We start from the raw sequence: 23,296 nt of genomic DNA on the forward strand, positions 1-23,296 counted from the left end.
CCCTCTTCTCCAATCCAGGAAGAAGAGAACGTCTCAAAGCGAGAATAAGAACTCTTAACCTTTATAAATGACTCCATGGGAAGTAATACTTTCCTTTTCACTATCCCTTTCCTTTTCTGATCCCAGTCATTACAAATAATTGCCTCGTGACAACACCCACTTCTTGATGACGTCATCGCCACGCCCAAAAATGGAATGGAATGATTGTAAGAATACAGTCAATCTGTCCAGGGAATTCTTTGACATGCGACATGTTAAAGTATTAAGTTACAATTTTCGTCTCAAAGTGAAAGTAGAAGTTATTTTAGGTATTACTTGAAAGCGAAGAATGGTGGATGGATGTCATTTGGGAGTGATAGGAAAAGTTTCGAGAATAAATTTTTAACTAACATCCGGCAAACAAGCACTTTGAAAATTGATTAAGACAAAACGTACTTAAAGTTCCTTTCAAAATCGTAACTCTTAAAGTTAATAAAACCGGTGATACTGCAAATGATTTGAAATACATTTTCGACTAGAAGAATATCTGAAACGAGTTTCTCTTAGTTAAGAAAAGACTACTTTTCTTAGAGAAGTCATAAACAAACCTTAGTCGTATATTATCGAATGTATAAATTTATAATTAACCAATCGAAAGTATCCCGTTTGTTTTAATTACAGATCTAAAATTTCACGTAACTTTTTTTTTCCCGACTGTTTTAAACTGTTTTAAAGATTTCAAACGAATATGCTATGCAGAATAATTTTTTTTTAAATCAAAGACTCATATTGTTAGTTTAAAAAAGAAATATAAAATTGATTTTTATTTAATGGTTAAAATTTTTTTATTATCTAAATTTAACTACACTCTATAGCCTGTGTAATAAAATTAATGGTTACAATTATAAGGGTTGATAGAACTTTCCAAACCAAACAACTTTCACAGCATAATATGAAGTCAGGAAGCAAGAGGTGAACACTAAGAGGAGCTCTTTTCGGATAAAATGAAATGCACAGTAAAAAAATGGAGCATGAAAAATTATTATGAAGAATTTTAAAACAAATGCTGAATGAGCCTACAGCTGCAATTAATACGTTGAATGCCATGCTAATTTTACATTGCTTGACTGTCTGCCCAAAATGATTTTCTCAGTATGCATTGCATTAATTTCTTCAAACCATTTCAGTAACGATAATAATATAAAAAAATTAAAAGCATTCAAAATTTACTCGAATTATGTGTTTCTAATAATCTTGGCCCCGGTGACCCCCATGGCTCTCGAAACAAACTCAGTGCCGGTCACCGGTGACCCCATGGCGCTACGAACAAACTCAATGCCGGTCACCCCGTCGGCATTCAACGTGCTAAGGAGACCGAGTGAAGCGCGTATTGTTGAAAGATTCCAGGAATTTCATTATATCTGCTGTTACCCTGCTGGTTCGGGTACCATGTTCTCTGCTCTTTGATATGTATCTCTTAAACGACATCTTACAGATATCCACAAAAAGAAAAAAAAGGAAAAGCAGATCTCTGGGAAGTATCTCAGTATCTGGGAAGAAGATTGAGATACTCCTTTTAGCCAACCAATCTGTCCGCTAAGACAGTGCTTAAGCTGTTTCACTAAGCAAGTCCCCCATTGTGATACACCCTTTGCTTCTAGACCCCACATATTGGGAAAAATGTTTGTTTTAAAGTAGCAACCACTAATTTTTTACACCCTATATCTATTGACTGACCATCATGAGTAGAACTTTCACTTTGAGCAGCACTCGGAAATAAAACTGGTTTAAAATCAATCTGAAGGAATTTTTTTAATGGTTAGAAACAGTTCCGTGTGAATTTTAAAGTTATGACATCTCTACCCGGAAAGAAAATGCCGAGAAATACCAGGGAATAATATCACGAAATACTAGATTAATCGCTAGAAATGAAATAAATTTACTACCAGTTTTCCTATTCTAAGAACGGGACCTAAGGCATCACCTCCTACGTCAGAAAACCACCACACGGTATTTTATAAGTAGTCGGAGCAGACTATTTAAAAAGTAAACCAGTTGTGCGCATGAACCTAAATTCTGTTTTAAAAGCAATCGACAGAAATTATCATATGTATTTGCGAATTGAATCTGTAATGGTAGTAAAATGAATAAGACAAACCAATCATGTTCATAAATTAAACAAATTTTTAGACATATATTTGCTATCACTTTCTTATTTTTACTAGATTTGTCTAACAAGTGGCTCTTTCGTAAACTGGTTTACCTTCATAGTGGTCTGATCGGACTACCTATAAGAAACCGTGTAGTGGCATTCAGTTGTAGAAGGCGTTGCCTAAGGCTACGTGCGGGAACTTTTATCGAAACAGTAGATTAATAGGTTTTCGACCATATTACAACTAATCAGCTGGAGCTAAGGTATTTTTTTTAAAATCTTCTCTTCATTCTTTCTGAAATCTTCCATCAATACATTGCTTTTAGTGGAGAAAAAAACCCTACTTTTCTAATGTGAAAGAAAGGTATATGCCCCCTTAATGCCCGATTTGATTCAATCGCATAAAACATGCATATTCAATAAGCAATGCTGGTAGTTCACAACTTTCTAATGCTTGCATAGAATTTTAAAACTAATATTCAAACTTAACTCGTTTAAAATTCAAAACCACGTTTGGCAAATATACGTTATATATTTTTGAAAGAAAAAAAATCCTTATCAATTATGAGAGAAATGACAAGGACATACTACTCAAATATATATTACTGCTCCAGGCGCTTTGGAACTCGACAGGAAGAACGAATAAATGACGGATTCGATCAATGGCACTGTAACTGCAACTGGCTTCCTGAATGCTAATGATAACCTCACGATTGCTTCTAAAATTGATTTTTCTCTGACGCCACCAGTTATATCACTGGGGAAATAAGTTTCACAGCAGATACCGCGACACATGTGGTGGTGTCATAAATGTTGAAAGTGCCCTGGGGGAAAGAAATTGTCAGAGACCCTTTTCATTTTTATTTTATTTTTAGTTAATAGAGGGGGAAAGATTTCAAATATTTTCGCACAATGCAGATTTTTTACACTCTCTGAAATAGTTATTGGAAAACATTTAAAAAGTATCTGTTTCTGCTATATTGGTTTTTAAATATTGATATAACTAACCACTTCTACGTGGAATAGTGGCAATACATTTGTTAGTCTGTTGACAATATATATACATTCAAGTATTATCAAGCATATTTATGAATAGACTTCTTTTTATCTGAAATCAAAAGGGAAGGGGGAAAAGTTCGAACTAACCAAAATACGAATTATCTAAAATTCAAAAGTAAGAACTAATTAAAAAATAATTATAAATATTACAATGTATAATAAGAGTGCGATAAACGTCGTATTTTCAAAATTTGATTTCTCATAGGCTGTTCGACTGATTTAGCTCACATTTTGTATTTCAGTAAATGTAATATTAATTTGAATTACCTTGTCGTTCGAAATATTTACGTCACAATTAAAAAGAATAGACCATTTATTAATTTTGTTATTAGGAAAAATACACAAAATACAGTAAGCTTTTAATTAACCTTTCTAATGGGGCAGGGGGACTGGCTGGATATTAAGAAAATTTTTCTATATACTCATTTTTTTTAAATCATGCCAGATATCACAGAAGCCACATTACCACGAGTCGAATAATCGGAAACCTACTTGTAAGTAATTTAACAATTTCACTACTTTTAAACACATTTTTGCTGACCTAAAATAAAAATACACTTGTTAAAAGAAAGGCAGGCATGACTTATGCAAATTCACTTTGGTATGAAACTCATGAATATGTGGCATTATCCCTATAGCTAGTGTGCAATTAAGAAGTTGCAACTCGAGATGAATAATACGTCATCAGGTCCAACCGTGTGATTCAAATCACACGGTTGTTTTAAAATCACGTGGTTATGCTTGGAGGCAGTTTGACTGGATTAATTAATCTCGCTGAATCAATTTTAGGATCAGATTTAATTATGGATACCTGTCAGCAACAACACGTATGTGCGTCGAACTTGATTAACTTCTTGATCACGTCATAAACGAATGCCAGGAACTATCCACAATGACGTAGCTTGCGGATAACAAATTGAAAAACAAAGTGTGTACTTCACGATATATTTTGAGAAAAGTGACTCGACAGCTATTTTTGTTTCTATTTCTAAGGGTATGAATTGAAAGGAGAATTTTAAAACACTGGTTAAAAAAATTTCATTTCTTTTTTTTTTCTGTTGCAAAAATTAAATTATTTTCAAAAATACAAAAATTCCAATTATGAAATTTTCGTCACTTACGTTGATTTTGCTATTGCAACAGTATTTAGTATTGTATTCAGTGTAATATTATATTTTATCCCAAAAAGGATGAGGTATACTCTGTGCTATGTAAACTAAGGCCAAAATAATGTACAAATGAAAGTGCATAAAGGCAATTTCATTTGTAGATCATTTTGACACGCTATAGTTTCAGTTCCATAAAAAAGAACTTTTCCCAGAACTTCTCTATCCTTATTTAAAGTTTAGATCCTGAGGAAGATTCTTATTTATAGAATCGTAACTATAATATGTCAATTTAAGTACTTTAATTTGTGCTTTATTCACGTTGTTTTTTGCTTTAGTGCATATTTCATGATTTCATTTTTGATATGGACTCCAAAAATCAATATTAAATGTTGCATAAAAGTACTTTCATTTTTAGATCTTTTTGACATGCTATAGTTTCAGTTCCATAAAAAAGAATTTTTCCCAGAACTTCTCTATTATTATTTAAAGTTTAGACACTGAGGAAGATTCTAATTTATAGAATAGTAACTAAAGTATGTCGATTTATGTACTTTCATTTGTGCTTTATTCACGTTGTTTTTTGCTTTAGTGCATATTTTATGATTTCGTTCTTGATATGGACTCTACAAATCAATATTAAATGTTAGTCATATCATTACGGAGCACCCCGTGAATTAAAACAATAGAGATAATACAAACATAATAATACACAATAAGAAACTTACACAAGTATAAAATAAATATTCTCAACCATCAAGCTCTTGAGACAGTAAGCTTTTTTAATCCTGTGTAGTTATACGCACTTAGATCACTATCAAGTTTATTTGATTGCAAGATATAAAAACAAATGAATAAGTAAATAAATAAATAATCAATGATGACCACTAGTGGTCAACTAAAAAACAGTAAGCCGTAGCCAAAGAAACAGATAAAACAAAGCATTGATTACTGCAGCAAATTTGTCCTCCAATTCAGTAAAGCGAAATTCGTTCAAGTTCAGTTAAGTGAATTACAACAAAGCTCTGTCAAGAAAGAAGTAATCCGCTGTAATCCTCTTTTAACAGTTAATCTTGAGAAACATTTTCGGATGATTAAAACTCAATTTGAGAGAACTGATCTCTCAAGGCAACAACGTTTAAACTGGACATTCAGCTCTATCAAGACTATACTTAGTTGTTAAATACAATTGAATTTATATGATTTTATAAAATGTCGGAAATTCGAAATTTTCTATTAGCACATTCTAGTTAATTAAGGCTGTTTTCCGATGTCTCCGTCGTCATGAGAGATGAGGCTTTTTTGAGAATAATATGCTTTTTTTCACAACTACTGTGAGTTTGCATCAGTTACTCGTGACTTTTCGATCAAGTTTACCTTATCTATAGTCAGCGTTCTCTATACTTGTACTGAAAATGGCGCAAAACGTCAATATGGGGAAAAGCCACAGTTTTGTGAAAATGAAACACATTTGTTTTCTAATTTACAAAAATTTCACTAAAGCTGCATTATTTGGACCCATCAAGTTTTGCAAAAACTGAGAATAATTGAGTGATTTTAATAATTTTTATGGAGTTTCAAAAATGTCACCAAATGGGCGATTTTTTTCAAAAAAAAAAGTTTAATAACTTTTAAATTAATCAAGTTGTTTGTCCGTTCTAAAACCCAAATAATTTTTCTCAGCAAGAAGGTAAATATAGTTTGGAGATATCATTTTGCTTCAAGTGTAAGGCACTTAAACTCTGGCTTTTTTGTTTTCCTTGGCAAAAGAGGTTCGAAAAATCATGTTAATAAATCTATTCAAGATAATTTACTTTCTATATAATCAATACTTGTTTCTGATAATAGCGGCAGACATCAATATTTCATTTCAATAGCCTCAGTTGGTATTGAGATTTTCGAGAGAAAATAAAGTAATATTTTTTTAACAATAAAATGTCGAAAATTAAAATTCGAATATATCTTATAATTATTAGTTTTTGCAACGCCGTTCATAACTATTTAGCTCTTCATGATTTTTTATTTATTTTGTTTATACTGTTAAACATAATAATGCTGCTTTTATATACTTGGCGTAACGATCATACGAACTTTAGGACGCTTAATCATTTGAAAAATAGTTGGTGGTTCTACTTAATCAAGATTAAAAATGTTTAATATATTCTTTTCTTTATTATAGAAGTTTAAAAAAATATGATTGTTTAATGAAGTCAGAAATATGTACACTAATTATACCGAACCAATATTAACCAAACTATGATATAATGAAAATTTTTAGAATAGCAAAGTTATTTGGCAAATCATGTTTTTCACGTTAATTTTTACATTTTTACATTAAAAAAATAAGCTCAAGTGAATAATAACTAAAACTTTGCTGTTTTCTTCTTAAATTTCAATTCATTGATTTTTAACTATTCTCTGAATTTTATTTGTGTTTTACCTGAATGTGTTTTACAACAAATGTTTTTTTTTTTTTTTTTTTTTTTTTTTTTTTTTTCTTTAAATTAGGCAGACAATTTTTAAAAAAAATAAGCTTAAGAGGATAAGTACTGAAATTTTTCTGTTTTTCTACCTAAATTGCAATTAATGAATTTTTCACTATTTTTTAAGTTTAATTTCTGTTTCACCTGATAATATTTGTAACAATAAATGGTTGTTAGTTTTAAATTTAGACTGTTTCCAAAGAAAATATGCTGAAAAGAATAATAACTAAAATTTTGCTGTATTCTACATAAATTGCAACTTCTTGTAAATAATTCTTGTAATTACACTTGGTGGAAATGAAATTTTTAGTACTTTCAGATCGTTTAAGCTCATTTTTCAGAATACTAGTTTAATGCCCTTCGGACAGTAATGCATCCCTCGAAATCAAAATAGAACGCCTCAATTAGCCACTGGTGCTATTCAAGCGATTCAGAAGTACACCATGCTATAGGTGGCTGCATCGAAAAATTCTTAATTACCCTTATCGAACAAACCAGGAACATGTGGACCTCCTTAATTAATTTAAATAACAGTGTCCAGGTAAATTTCATAAATTATAATTTCAATTGAAGTTTTGGTTGGCTTGCTGAGTCATGATACCATCTTTGGCATCACAGTTGCATACTCGAAAGCTGCTTCGAACAATTGAAACTTCACTGTTGTTTATTTCTTTGAACATGTGGCACGGAAAGAGGGCGAGACGTAAAAGTGGCCAAATTGAAGGACGGCCAAACTGAAAGGTGGCTCAAAAAGGGCTTCTAACTGCTTACTACTTTTCGAAGAAGATGAAAAAATACCATTTTCTGTTGTTCTTTTTTATCAGAGTGGAAAATCTAAAAAAAAAAAAAGTTATATAAATCTAGACATTAATTTATTCTTTTTAAAATTTCCTGTGAGCTGCACAATCAGTCTTCCCGATGAGCAGACCTAGTGCGTTCTCCAGAAGTGGTATCCACTTTTTCAGGACCAACACAATGGGTGAGATACCGTTGACCGCGTTAATTTGGACGTCTAGTTTCTGCCACGCTAGATGGCAGCACCGAGACTCTGCATCGTAAACCTAATTTTCTTTTCAATTTTTTTGTAGTTGTAAGAGAAGTGGGAAATATATTTTCTCTTTAGATTTTTCAAAAAGAAGTATAAATAAGATTGAATCGTTTTCTTCATACAGCGATTCAGTACTGGTTCTCATAATATTTTCGGGAGATTAAATTTTTGTATAAGCTCTTCGTTTTATTTATTCTTCCATTTGCTTACATGAACTGGTGGTGCAGTAATAAACCCTTGCAATTCCTTCCTGTAGAATCACACTTGTTTAATAGTTCAGACGCCGCAAGCTCAGGTGCCATACGAAAAGAAGAAAACAGGACCGAATCTCTTTCGACATACAGTGATTCAATTCCGGTTCTCATAATATTGTTGGAAAATTAAATTTTGTCTACAAGCTTTTAATTTAATTATGCTTTCATTTGCTTATATGACCTGGTGGTAGAGTAATAAATACTAGAATTTTTTCCTGCAGAATCAAGACTGCGAAATAATTCCGGTGCCATAACTGTCACAAGAGTCTGCTCTTGATGAGATACGCTTATGCAATTCTAAATATTTACCGGTAATTTTATGTCACTGAAAACACATTTATTGCGGCTGAGGATACCATATTGAGAAAAAAAACTATGGTCAAAACTACCAGAATACGGTAGAATTTACCTTGTTTCTGGCTTTATGGGAACACTATAAAGCAGGTAATTTTCAAAAAAGTGCTTTGGTAATGATTTTGGTAAAATAGACAACAAAATATGTTTTTTTTAATATTTGATGAAATTTGGAAACTGTGGTAAAATTTAGTAATTTTATCAAAGTACTTAATAGCATGCCGTTATAACAATTTACTCGGATTTTTAACCTTTTTTGAATTTTCTTACAAAACGTTTTGTATTACAAACTAGAATTTTTAAAACGATAATTTCTGGTAAATCGTAGTTACAATATGAACAGAAAATTACCAAATACATGGTTTAAACATTGTTTATTTTCGGTTCATTATGACTTTCTTTACCAAAACTGTCATTACCATACACCACAATAGTTTTATTGGAACTTTTCTTCCTGTAGGGTGTTCAAATTTAAGGCAAAATTTAGTTCTATTAAATATATCGTTACAAATGCTTGCGTGCGAATAAATAGTTTTTAATACAAGAAACAGTGCAATACCTTAGAGCATTGCATATAGTCTATTTATTCAATGAAGTTAATTTTTCAGGTTTGTATCGTATGCTAAATGTGTGTTAATACGAACTATTATTTTAAAAACCAGAAATTTCGGTAAACTCCAACCTTATAAACGGAAAAATTATCAAATGATTGGTTAAGTACCATATATTTTGGTTTTTATTACCAAAATCATGATTTTTTATTTTATTTTTTTCTTACCAGAAATGTCATTACTATACAGTACGGTAATTTTATTAGAATTTGTTACACTGTGAAGGATTTGAAAAAAAAAAATTTTTGCTTTGGGGGGGGGGGGTGATTACCCTTAACAAATATGCTGCATATTTCTAAATATATATCATATGTTTCTTATCAAACTTTTACCCAATCTTAAACAGTAATTTAATAACAATGTATTTTCTAGCCTAAATCTATTCCTATATTAAGCTTCATTTCGGAACTTGTTGTAAAAACTACAAAGAAAAGCATATGTAGCATTAGTTTTGAGAACAATGAATATAGTTATAATTAGATTTCAACAATGATATTTTCAATAATATCATTGTTGAAATTGTAAAAGATTTTTTAATATTTTTAAAAATTACGAAATCAATGTACATTTCAACAATGTTTTTATATTAAGTATTGTTGCTGGGACAGATAAATTGCAACAGAATTAAGCAATTTCATTCTTATTTGAGATTGCATACCTGTAGGTTGTAAAATCATGTCTAGAATGTTTTCATGCTTTTGCTTGAGTCGCGATGGTAAGTGCCAATCAAGATCATACTTTAAGTTTCAGACTTTAAGAATCTAGTTACAAAACTTTTTTTAAATACATTTTAAATAATGCACATTGCATTTAAAGAGCAATCATTGAATGTATTCAGTAGTTAACGCTTCTATTTTCTCAAACTTTTAAATATATACTGAATTAAAAGTCTAGAAGGAAACTATAAGAAAGTATACATTTATAAGACAATAGTACGACCTGTTTATAACTTTTAAAACATTGTTTCACTTATTTATAATGTATTTAGTTTATGAAACCTGGCTATCATATTAGCATAGACTTTTCTTGAAGAAACTTTTTTTTAAAGAAGTGTAATGCAATCATATATTCGTACATGTAATCATTCCCCATCCCCCGTTAAACAAGCTACAAAAAGTCATTCGATGATGTACAAATCTACTGAAATACCGTCACAACATCTAACGTAACTTTGCAGGATCCAATTATAATAAAATACAAGTTTTTTGAAAATAAGTATTTAGGTGTGAGACTTGTTAATAGAGATGAATATTTTTTAAATAATTTTGAAACAAGAACTTCATAACATTAAAATTAATGTTATCTATACACACCGAAGAGCCTGAAAATTCTGATATAGCGTAATTTTTACAGTAATAATTAAGGTAGAATCACTTTAATTAAATGAATATTACTGGAACAATTACGATATAATATTTTACGATAAAAATAGATTTTACAGATGATATACCCAAACTGACGGCACTTTGCACTATAGTTACAACACAATTTACACCCTAATTTGATCCGCAATTTTTTATAGTGTAGTATTGTATAATAAAGTTGAAGATCGTACGAAGATTATGGTTTCACTTAGCACCACATTAAGATTACAGCAAACTCGAACGATGTTTCAAAATAACGCGAAATGTACACCGAAGAGCCATTACATTATGACCACCCTACTAATAACAGGAAGGACCATCTTTAGAACTCAAAAATGCTAGCACCCGCTGTGGCATTGATTCCACAAGGTGCTGATAGGTAGTCTGAGGTATCTGGTACCAAGCGCTCACCAACTGGTCCTGCAATTCCCTCACATTACGAAGGGTTAGCGTGGCAGCACAAATTTGGTTTTCCAAGTAGGACCACAAATGCTCTATTGGATTAAGGTCAGGTGAATTTGGGGGCCAAGACATGACTTGAAAGTCACTGGAATGTTCCTCGAACCAATCCATGACGATTCGACCCTTATGACATGGTGCGTTATCCTGTTGGTAAACACCATCCTCCGCAGGAAAAACTGTTGCCATGAATGGGTAAACCTGATCTGCAGCTATGTTCAAGTAGCCTACAGACGTCAGGGATTGTTCTACGAGGACTATGGATTCCAATGTGCCCCATGAAAACATTGTTCTTGGGTGAGAAACCATGAAATCCTGGGCGAACCCATTGTTATAGATGGAGGATGGACATAATGTAATGGCTCTTTAAATTTTAAATTGTAAGATATACAATTTTATAATCAATTTTAAAGGTTTTAACTTTATATGGCATAATACAAAATTTGAGTGAAGTTACTTGAATGGTTATTGAGTAATTGAATTTTAAAACTCGATTTCTCAGGAACTATTCGACTCATTTCTCTCAAATTTCCTATTTTGTCATGTGAAATCACATAATTTAAAAAGTTTTACATCTTAAGATTCAAAATGTATTCGACTATTACTTATTAAACTAATAAAATATAACAAACGTTTACCAAAATGTGCCGCACTTTTTTAACAATAGATTGATGGATTTGTTTTAGAGTGAAATAGAAAATAAATTTGCTTTTTTTGCTTTTTTTTTAATTTTGCATACATTTTTATTTGTTTCAGATAGAGAACAAGATGTTCTCGATGATGATTTTTCTGAGTTCTTCGGAGCTCCCAGGGAAAGGCCCAAAGGTATACCTTAACTTATCGTTCTTCCTTTTTTAATATCATTTTAAAGTAGTGTATATATAATATACAAACAATATATTAGATAGCTAAAAACATTATGTACAGTGCATACTGTGTACAGCATTATGTACAGTGCGAAAAAAAAACGAATCCCTTGCATAATTTTCAATCGAATCTTCACGTTCTTGGACTCAATCTTAAAGGTTCCTTAATTTGACCTATACTAAGCTAATTAATTAGTGCAGACGATATTTTCAATTACGACTGACTACTGACTTAACTGTGATTTTAATACAAGTATGACTGCTGAAGAAGGAAAAGTAATTAGGGACAACTTGAAACACGTACATAGGCAGGATATGAAAATCAATCCGACAACAAATATCAATTGAGACAGTATTTGCAACCCATGATTTGAAATGTTGTGGCGTTTAATGGAGTCAATACGGAAAGAAAAAGCCTTTGACCAATGTATAACAAGTAATCCTACTAAGGCTATCACAGCTTTTTTGTTGATTCCCCCCCGTTTTTTACTTGATATTTATTACTTAATGTGTGTAAAAGTTTTGGGGTGCTCCTCACACTACTGTATTGATATATTTTGCCTTGGCTACATTGATACAATATTAGAACGCACTTGTTTTTGCGGATATAATCGCGTGAGCTGAGGAAGATATTATCTTTTTTCTTTCTTTTTTTTTTCCAGATTTTCATTGAAATTTTTTCTATTATTTCTTGTGTTATTTTGATTTATTTTATTTTAATATTTTTTTTCTTTTTTCGCTATTCTATCCATGTTTTTTTTCTCTCTCTGCATATATATATATATATATATATATATATATATATATATATATATATATATATATATATATATATATTATATAAAACGCCAATACGTTTTAATTGATAGTCTTAGGCGCGCAAGAGCACGTAGTGAGCATCATATGGCTAGTCGGGTGAATTCTCACCGAATTATCAAAAAAATTGTCACAAAATTATCTTCATCGAAGCCGATGCTTTACATCCGGCGTTCAGTCCTATTTCATATTGTTTTACAACACATGGTTTTAGCCCTCTGGTGGGAAAGACTTTAAAACAAAACTTGCAACAGTTACTTTTCTCAACAACTGAAATTTAGAACAGTCGTTTAAGAAAAATATGTGAACTGCTTGCAATTTCAAATTAATATTGAAATGCACAGGTTTAGAATTTTCTACAGTTAAAAGTTTTCGGAACGTCAGTGTTCAAAAAAGTATACAAAAGCTAGACGTTAAGAACGTATCCAATGAGCGAGCAAAGCGAGCATCGGATTGCGAAGCAATCCGAAATGAACTGCGAAAGCAGTTTCGGGGTTCGCGAGCGCCAGCGAGCAGGGGGCGAAGCCTCCTAGTATATATATATATATAAATAAAGAGGGAGTGAGAGAGAAAGAGGGAGAACTATTCGTTCGATATCCATTAAACTTTGTATTTTGTTATTTAAATTTAAATTCTTTTAAATGGAGCTGAAATTTGTATACCTTATATTTGTTAAGAATCTGCGTATTAAATCTGCTTGTTACGCATCAGGAACTAGAACTAAATTTTTTTCATTAGAATTATTTGACAAGTAATTGAGTTTAAAATAATCCAACACTAATAAAATAAAGCTTTTCTCTTCTTTGCATAGGTCTTCCACCTGACATTTGGATCGATAAAAACATCTATTTTGGTCCAAAAAAACAGCCTTTAGTTGCTGTCTTTGGATATGCAAGTAAAATATTTTCATTATTTATGCTTTTATAATGTCATTTTAATGATCTTTGTTGTCAAATTCTTTCAAATTTTTTGATTTTTTTTTAATGTCAAAAGTGATACGTACAGAATCTTAATTTCCTTCTCATAACTTTTCATGTTCTGAGTTTAACGAAACAAAAAAAAAAGAGTCTGTGAACATGAAGCTTTTTAACCTGAGTTTTGAATTTGAGAAAAGAAATGCTTTAAATTTTCAGTTAAACTTTCAACAACAGTAAATTATCAGTAACAAATTTTAAAAGCAGTAAAAACTATGATGTTTCGATTATTATTGCACTTAGTTCATTTAAAGAACTAAGTAAAAATATTAAGTAATTTATATGTAAATAAAGACATTTTGTATGGAGTTTGTCTTATGTTAACCGTAAAGCCACCTTTATTCTCTATTCTTTATCAATATTGCGATCTGTTGGAAAATTTTGATACAAATGCTTAGATGTTTAAAGTTGACGTTACAACTTAGAGGAAAAGTAAATGCTGTGCAAAATGTCTCAACAATTATTTGTTTAATTTCTTTCAATAAACCTCAACACTTTTAATTTATAGAATGTTTCAAAAATAGTTGTGCAACTATAACTAGCAAACACGCATGAAGCAAAAAATTAAATTTTGTTGTTTTCTTACATATTAATTTTTTTTATGTAAGAATAAAAAAAAGATTTTATGTTCATAATATAATTTTTAAATACCATTTGCTTGTGGACTGGTTCTCCAGAGATTTAGGGGCGAAAAATCAAAAATCGGAGTTTAATATGGTTCTTCAGATTTTCTGGAGAGTTGTATATTTTCGTTTACAAAACACGCTTAAATAAATAATAAATACTCTAACTATTTGTTGAAGTATTTACATAGGTCTGAGAGATATATAAACCTGATATAGATAATTCATTTTAATTTAAATCCTTGAAAGAAAATTTCAAAACACACTATACATAATTCGATTGCTGTACAGTGTAAAATAAATTTCAGTGCATCTTAACACCAAAAATGGAGGCAAGTTCTTTACACCAAAGTGTATTGTGAAGCACTATAGATACACGCTTGGTTCTTAGTGTTTCACTTCACCTGGTATAGCGAAACACCAAAAATGTTCTTGGTGTGATGTAGCTTCCATCTTTTTTGTTATTCAGTATCTCTAAAATTTAAAACAACAGTATAATATGATGCTCGTCAGATTCAGAAAATTTACGTTTACGATCTAATTTGAAGTAAGAACAGTTAGTTTAGGATGCATACATACTAATTCTTAAACTAAAATTAGTTTTAAAATCAAGAGAATAAAGAGACGAATTCGAACTTGTCTTAACAAAGCAGAAGCGGAAAAAAAAACTACATAAGAAAACCATTTGCTGCAGTCGCAGAGAATTAAAAAAATATATAAAATATATAACACTATTCTCTTTTCATAGCTAAAAACATAGCTAACACATTTTGACGTGCAATATTTGTCTCTGTAAATGTATAGCATTGCAGAAGACAACAAAAAAATTCACGACAACTCACACACCAAGTAAACAATTTATTGACAATATTGAAAATCATTAGTGTTTTTGGAAATAAATGTTTTATGATGGTATGCTCATTGGAGTTTAATGGAGTGAATGCGCGTGAGTTTGATGTAAGCTTTTTGAATTATAGGGGTTTAGATTTAAAGAGTGTATGAAATCTCGTTTTGATATTAACTTAAAATAAAGAATACCTTCGCACAAATGCTTGGGTTATTCAGCATCATATTTGGAGAGACATTGGACCCTAGCTCTGACATTGGAAAAAGTATATAATGATTCAATTTCAATTACAGGCTTTCCTCCGGTTGAAGTTAAGCTTTTCAGAAATGGAAAGATCATAAAAAAGAAGAGCATTGACATCAAAAAAGAACTAGGGAGAGTTGTGATCACCTTTTTAAGACCGAAGCAAAAACTTCGCGGTCGTTACTCCCTAGTTCTCACCAACAAATTCGGAGAGCGCTGCTTGCGATTCGGCATCTATAGTGGTGGTGAGATTTTTAATATATTCATAAATCGACATAAGTGGTTTTCAAGTATTTTTCTCTCGAGTATCATCTACAAAAATTGAAAATTTTTGCAAACTACTCCCTTAACCAATTAGTTTTAGAAAACCTTCAACGTCATACGTCATTGAGTTAAAATAAATCACTGACGTATTGGAGCGCCGAACGTTGGATAAAGTGTCCCATCGTAAATTTTGCGAAAACATACAACCAAGTTTCCTTAAGAATAATATCATGCATGTAGGACTGTTTTTTTTAACCGAGATTTAATAAATAGTGATGAATATTTTATACTTATAAGCAGTAAGAGCTTCTTTTACTCTTCACAAAATCCAGCTATAAATGAAATGGTTTTGCAATCAGTTTTTCTTTTTTCTCCAAATCTATTATTCAGCTCTGTTTCAACAGCAAAGGAATGAGAGCTTTTAGATCGAAAGCTTCGGATTCTTGTATTAAATTCAAGAATATCAAAGACTCAACTATATAGAAAAAAGTGTTACTATTCATCTTGCTAATTGTTAACGTAATTCAACGGGTAGGTTAATTAGTTTCTGGTTGCGAGCTTTCCTTTGTCCTACAATATGAAATATTCAGTTGTTTCATTATTAATGCAAAGAAAACACACAACAAAATAATTTTGTCAACATATTTTATTCAAATTTCGGATTTTGATTAACAATGGTAGTTTTTTATTTTACACGACGAGTATATGCGCATAACACACCACAATAGAATTTTGGTACTCGTCAAACACGGTAAATTGGTTAAAACGAGATTTATTTTTTTTATTTAGGTGCTGATTAAATATTTGTAAAATTGTGGAAAACTAAATGATTAATTAATGATGATGAATACTTTACGTATCAAACGTATACTTTCACTGTACACTAGGAAATTGAAAATTAAATTTTTTAAGGCAATTAAGTTTAATAAAAATTACAAAATATTTTTTAAACTAAGGCAGTAATCACATATATGATATGCACCTTTATTTCTTCAATAAAAAGTATTGAAACGAAATAATTTATTTTTCTTATCGATTTTTAATGTTACCACCGTTTTCTATCTAATTAATATAGCTTAGTGGTGTTTCACAAGAAACTAATTTTTTCTCCTGTTACTAGGTTTTTATCAAAATAATATATTCACCTTTAGATTTTGTGTGACTACACCATATCTAACATAGCTTTAGATGAATTTTTAATTGCATTTTATAACTAATACAAGAATCTGTAAAGGTCATTTAATACAGGAATGGTTAAATATATTGCTTTAAAGGAAGAGGAAAAAAACGGCAAACAAAAAAAAAAACAATGTTCGATAATGAATAAAAGTACAGTGTTATTGACTATTGGCTGCAGTAAACGTATGTGAAGATTGTATAAAGACGCCAATGATGTCTCCGCAGAATCAAAAAAACAAAAAAACTCTCAATTTCTGTGCGAGTGTGAATGTTTGAAGAAAAAATTTCCTTGCTGAGTATTTAACGTCGTGATTAAAATGCATTATTCTCAAGCCAATGTGACTGAATACTTTGCTCCTTTATCATAAAAGTATTTATAAACAACTATGGTCCAAGATTATAAATATTAGTACTGAAACACATTAAATATGGAAATTTTATCTTGGTAATCACTTCCATATTAATATACCTTTTATAAATTTTGCAGACTTGCTTATATTTTTTTAATTTCTCACTTTTTAGTTATTGAGTTTTGCCTAGTTCACTGATCCTTAATGATTTACACCAGTTACATGTGAATAGTTATAATAATGATGACCAATTCCAATATTGTTATGTTCAAATCTTAATAGTAAATAGAGTGCATCATATGAACCTCTTCCAAAATTTATTGCCTAAAAATAGATTTTTTTTTTCAATGAGAGTTTAACGGAAATGACAATCTGGCCTTTTGTGTGTGAAACACGGTACCCATACTATTTTATATACTAGTCAAAATGATTCTTTAATCTAAACAAAATTAATTTATTACGGTGAAACACTTTTAAATTACAAATAAATTCGAAGAAAATAATGTTATGGTATTTAAAAGCAGCATTTAGAAACCAAATAAATATTGTCAGTTAAAATTTAATGTTAATAATTTATTCCATACTGCCAAAGTAAACAAATCTGATAGTAATTGATAGACATATTAAATTCTTAAATATTTAGATCATAACAATATAAATTCTATTTCTTTAGATGGAAACATTGCTTTAGTTCACCACTAAATTGTAATCGGACTGGAATTGTACTCGGACACGGAATCGGATTTTGGAATAGGATTTAGAAACCGAGGAAAAAGCTTTAAAAAAAAAAAAAAAAAAAAAAAAAAACGCATTTTTACGTAGACTTTTATAATATCAGAAGAAGTGGCAAAAAGAAGAGCAATAACAGCTTCTTTAAAGAAATTAGAGCAATTAATAGGGATTTTGCAGCAATGACAATGATCATCAAAGAAAATACTGAAGATCACTCCCTGTCTTTTCATAGTGCGATTGATTTATAACTAGCTCTGAGAAAGGAAATTTTATCAACAACTGACTACTGAAAGATGGTTCTGGCTTTAAGTCATGCAAATATGTCCATATCCCAACGAGAGGCACCTGTTAAGATGGAAGTTACATTGAAGCCAACACCAGAAGAATTATATCCAAATATACAGAATGACAGGTACCAAGTGAAATTCTTCAAGGAAAACGTCAATCGTGATATCACCTTTTAAAAGGAACAACTGGATGAAACCAAATATTAGATTTCCATGTATGAAAACCTGAATTATTGGACTTAACGTAACTCAACTCAACGTTGTTACATTCTTGCTGAATTAGAATGTGAATGGTTATATATTAATATTTGAAAAGAAAAACCTTCCATCTGTAGAGAAAATTAACGATTAGGAGAAATCAGAAAGTATGATACAGCAACCTGCAGCAATAACATCACCCAAGGAAAACTCTCAAGAGATTCTTGAAACAGATTGAACTCAGACTAACATGAAAAGCAAGGAAAAACGCAATACTGTAATATCCAACATAATTGCGACTATGCCAAGAGAAACTGATAAGCCTGAAGAAACTTCTGCAGCTAAATATCCGGAAAACAATTCCGTAGAGATACCAACCCGTACTAGATCACTATGAGCTCAGATGAATTGCAACAGATACTGCATCTGAGGAAATTATTGCTTATCTGCTCAGAACTAAAATCACGACTTCAAATTTTAGGAAATTTTAAAAGAGACTAGACGAGTATTGTGAGCCTTTCATTATTTCTGCCAATTTTTACTCCTATGAACTCTACTAGAGAAATCTGCAAAGATACCAACTTCAAAACACTATAATTGGATCTAAGAGAATCGACGAATGGAAACATCAGTTTAAGTGATGCCTCAGCCGAGATGTCTGCCTGACGCATCGTATGTGCGATAACCACTCAAATGTATAAAATGTTCTGGTAGCCACTTAACCTGGAGACATGCTTATCATTCTCTGGAACTATGACCTGATACACTCTGCTAACTACTCAAGACGTAGATCACGACTAAATGATACTCCAAAATCATGCAAGTCACTGAGAAGCCAACCCCAGCTAAACTACTAGTCTCCCTCATTCTATAAAACAGGAACCCTTTCGAAAGATGAAGATATGAGAGAAATTCTTTTCTTAAGATCAGATAATAACAATCAAACTCAAAATATCTTTATTTAGATCCTTCTATAAAAATGTTAACAGGGTGCTTTTTTTCAAAACACTAGAAAAAGGCTATTGCAGAACTTATATCGATGACAAGTAAATTGCCTTAGGAAAATAAACCGATCTGCTTGTTACTAATCCTGGATCAACTAATCTTACAGACAGTATTAAATTTTTGCATCGAATTGTCTTTAAATAAAGGAAAAGTTGTGTAGTTATGCTTAAAGCTTCTTTAGTAGTGGTGTTGTTTATTTATGTTGCACTAGAGCTGAAGAATGGGCTATTGGCGACGATTTGGGAAAGATCCATGAGGGTGATTCGAAGACGTGCGACAATTTTTATCTTCTGCGGAGAGGATGGAAGGCTCTCTGGCAGAAGTAGCCCAACGATCTGCTTGCGAAGTCTAATATTTTACGTTAGAACAGTTTAACGAGGACTGATAAAATGCAGCCTCGATCTCTTCGCAGGCTGATCAAAGACGTCACCCACTCGCTCACTAACCGGACCGTAGCCAGTGTTTGATTCCGGTGATATGCAGTTTTTCCAGTTTTTTACAACATATGTTGCAAGTGTTAAAAAATATGGGTAAAATGATACATAAATTTACGCACTACTTTTGTAAGTATACTTGTTTTGAAAAATTTTAGTTAAGAGCAATATTTTCCACCTTCGGAAGGAGAATTCTGGTGGGGGATATGGGGTATCAAGATGTCTCTAAACTTGAGATTAATCACACAAAAAAGGAGCGATTATTGGTTAGTTAGTTCAAAGAAAAAAAGCATGAGCTGAGGAATGATGCAGATTATAATTCTCGTCATGTCAAGCACTTTCAATATTATTGAATTGTATTGCATTGTATTATATCTAGTTGAACAGCAAGTCGGAACTCTGTCATCCCGGAAGAAGAGTATCTTCTGGATGTGCGTGTGGACAAGGTAAGTATTTACCTATATGGAATGTGGCGAAATTCTTATTTTCTAAATATTTAGACGAGAAAATATATTATGAGCATTGGACTAGATGCCTTCACACAGGTTGAGCAGATTGAGAGAAATATGCAAAGCCATCATTCTAATGCAGGCCCGAAATGTTCCAAACTATCTGCCTTCGAAAAGCTTGCAAGCGTTCCATTTCAACTAATTAATCGTGACTTTCTTCGGTAGTAATGAATTCAGAAAACACATTAACAACCTGACGTAATTGCTCTATATACAAAAGGACACTAAATTTGTAGAATGCCGACAGCTCTTGCTTCAATAAACACGGCAAACTGCACAAAATTCCGTGTTTGACCAGAGCAAACATAGTTTTAAGATTGAACATAACTAAGAAACCAAAAGAATTTTTTAAAATAAAGATAGGACATACATTACAGTTTATGTTGTTGTTGTTGTTGCATGCTCCCATTGGCCAGCAGTGCTAGACCAGGTCCATGACGTTGCACACCCTCAAAAAAATCCAACACCATCAATGGATCATCTGCTAAATCCTGTTTGGTGAGCCCCAGGCATGCGAGGATGTGGTGAGGCGAAGCCTGGTCTGAAGAACAGTTACAGTTTATAAAATGATCTAATACAGCATCAAGATGCCATCCACGGTATCTATTTATTTTAATTGCGTGAATTAGATCTTTCAGAAGCCTAATTATTTATCAATAGATCAGGCTTATCAGGCTTAGTCTATTTTTTATTTTTAGAAGGTCGCTCCCAAAGCCTAAGGTCAAGAAAACTGAGATGGGCACAGTAGGCCTTGGCCCTCCATGGGCTGTCGCGCAACTGAGTTCAGTTTATTATTTTGCTCTAAAACTGTTCTTTTCGTTAGGATGGTTGATTTTGAACTTGTTCGCCAAGTTGTGCTGATTGAGATGCATGTTGCTCAACAACAAGACATAGGGATTTTTTTTATTCCACTCAATGTGATATCATTGAACAACCAAACTTTGGTGCGAAGGATTATATAAAAATGATTCAACCGAAAAGCACTGGTATATTCCACCGATCATAAGAATCAAACAAAAAAAAATTTATTAAAAAAGAACTAATTAAAAAACGTTCACACAATGCTGTAAAAATCCTTCACCACCTATTTGCGCTATACTGTTGCAGTAGAATGGATAGTAAAATTGGTTACAGAAGCATGTTTAACAAGCATGTAGCAGTGACGCTGGAGATGGCATCATAAAACCGACTTTACTTTTTTGGCAAACTCTACCTAAATATAAATCAATATCCTACATAAGGTTGGATCCTACATGATATCCTATAAATATAAATCAATATCCTACATGAGAAGCCCTAAATTCAGCACATATCTGTTGAGATCTGAAATGTACGGGTAACATTGCTGCACATGTACCAAGTTATCGTTCAATTTAAACCTACAGTGGAGGCATCTTAGTTCTCCATCAAGGGTTTTTAACTTTTAATTAGTGGATAAAAACAAATTTTTCAATGAAATGATGCATCCTAACCCAAAATTATGACAGTTTTAATTCAAATAACTTTGTTTTTATTAGAAAATTCGAATTTTTAAGGCTATTTCATACTATTTGATTTGAAAAAATGATTATATCTAAAATGTCCCTCTGTATTAGCTCTTTTTGGCGGGTAATACATTTCGATCCAAAAATAAAAGCTGAAAAATGAAGCATCCTATTAAATAAAAAGCCAAAAATGTCACATAAATGTCATTGTAATAAAAAAAAAGCCGGTACTAAGAGGTTTTTACTACGAAAGCTACTTTATTTTACATTACTTACTCATTAACCGTTATTTTAAAATATCATTATCTCTTTAAAATATTTAAATTAAATTGCTTTTTCACGTCAAATATTATTCATAAAATTCACTTCCTTATCATTTTAGAATATATATTTGAATACTTTTTCTTGCCATTGAAAAAAAAAAACTTTTTTTATTAAAAATCTAATTAGATTTCCGAAATTTTATTCGAGATTTAGAAAAAAAAAGTTGATAGCGTGATTCGAGTTTTCAGTTTAAAACCTCACCCTCTTTCATCAAGGCATCAACGGATGTCTTTAAAGATAAGGAAATATAAATAAAAATAATTGAACGTGACCTAACCTCTTCTTGTCAGTAATTACCTAATGAAGATTAAAGAGAAAAGAGTGAAAGCATAATAAGCATTGTTCGTAATTATTCGCTGTGAAAGATACTTTCCGAAATACGCTAATGATTGGTAAACAATTTTACCCACATGCGTACACTTAAACTATTGGCTCATTTTCATAGTTGGGCCTATTAACCTATTAATTCCTGGGTCAAAAGTTTTCAGCAACTTATATATTGCTATAAGATATTTTGAAGTCTTAGATAAAAACTAATTGGAAGATTTCTGAGCGAAAGAATTAAAAAATTAGTAATAAATAAATAAATAAAAACAGTCAAAAATTTGGAAACAAAATTGAGTTTTTTTTAACAGAATAGTTCATAAAATTACACAATTTAGGAACGCCAAGCTAAAATGAATTGTAGTTTTAATTTTAAAACGTGCTAATTTTCATTAAGCGTTATTTTGAAACATCATTCGAGTTTGCTGAAATCTTATTGTGATGCTAAGTGAAACCTTATTCTTCGTACTATCTTAAACTTTATCATACACTACTACACTGAAAAAAAAATCTATATCAAATTACGGTGTAAATTGCCGTGTAACTACGGCGTAAAGTGCCGTCAGTTTGGGTATATCATCCGTGAAATTGATTTTTATCGTAAAGTATTATATCGTAATTGTTCCAGTAATATTCATTTAATTAAAGTGATTCTACACTAAATATTACTGTAAAAATTATACTGTATCAGAATTTTTATTCCGTAACATGTTCCGATAAAAATTAACAGCACCCTTAGTTTCGGTATTTTTTACACGAATTTGATTCGAAATTTTTTATAATGCGCAATGGAAACAATTTTCCTATTGATGTTACAGTAAATTGTTTTCGCCGAATTATGGTTTGAGGTACCGTTATTATAGCTTAAAAATGGAAACGTTCTTTTTCCGATAAAACTTAATCTTTAAAATCTAAAATTATGTTACATTCCCAGAAGAAAATTATTCTTTCAATTATATTAATTCAAG

At 31.3% G+C, this 23,296-nt stretch overlaps 1 long non-coding RNA gene across 1 annotated transcript in view; it reads right to left on the minus strand.

The window, feature by feature from the left end:
* Positions 1-6,767: 6,767 nt before the first annotated feature.
* The window catches only part of LOC147808191 (uncharacterized), a 213,274-nt gene continuing 196,745 nt past the window's right edge, over positions 6,768-23,296 (minus strand). Inside the window, exon 3 of the long non-coding RNA XR_015434765.1 lies at positions 6,768-7,613. This is a non-coding gene — a long non-coding RNA (uncharacterized LOC147808191). The remainder of the gene's footprint in view (positions 7,614-23,296) is intronic.

Source organism: Parasteatoda tepidariorum, chromosome 6, assembly GCF_982258835.1.
Source record: "Parasteatoda tepidariorum strain Cologne lab strain chromosome 6, Ptep-v5.0, whole genome shotgun sequence".
Taxonomy (NCBI): Eukaryota; Metazoa; Arthropoda; class Arachnida; order Araneae; family Theridiidae; genus Parasteatoda; species Parasteatoda tepidariorum.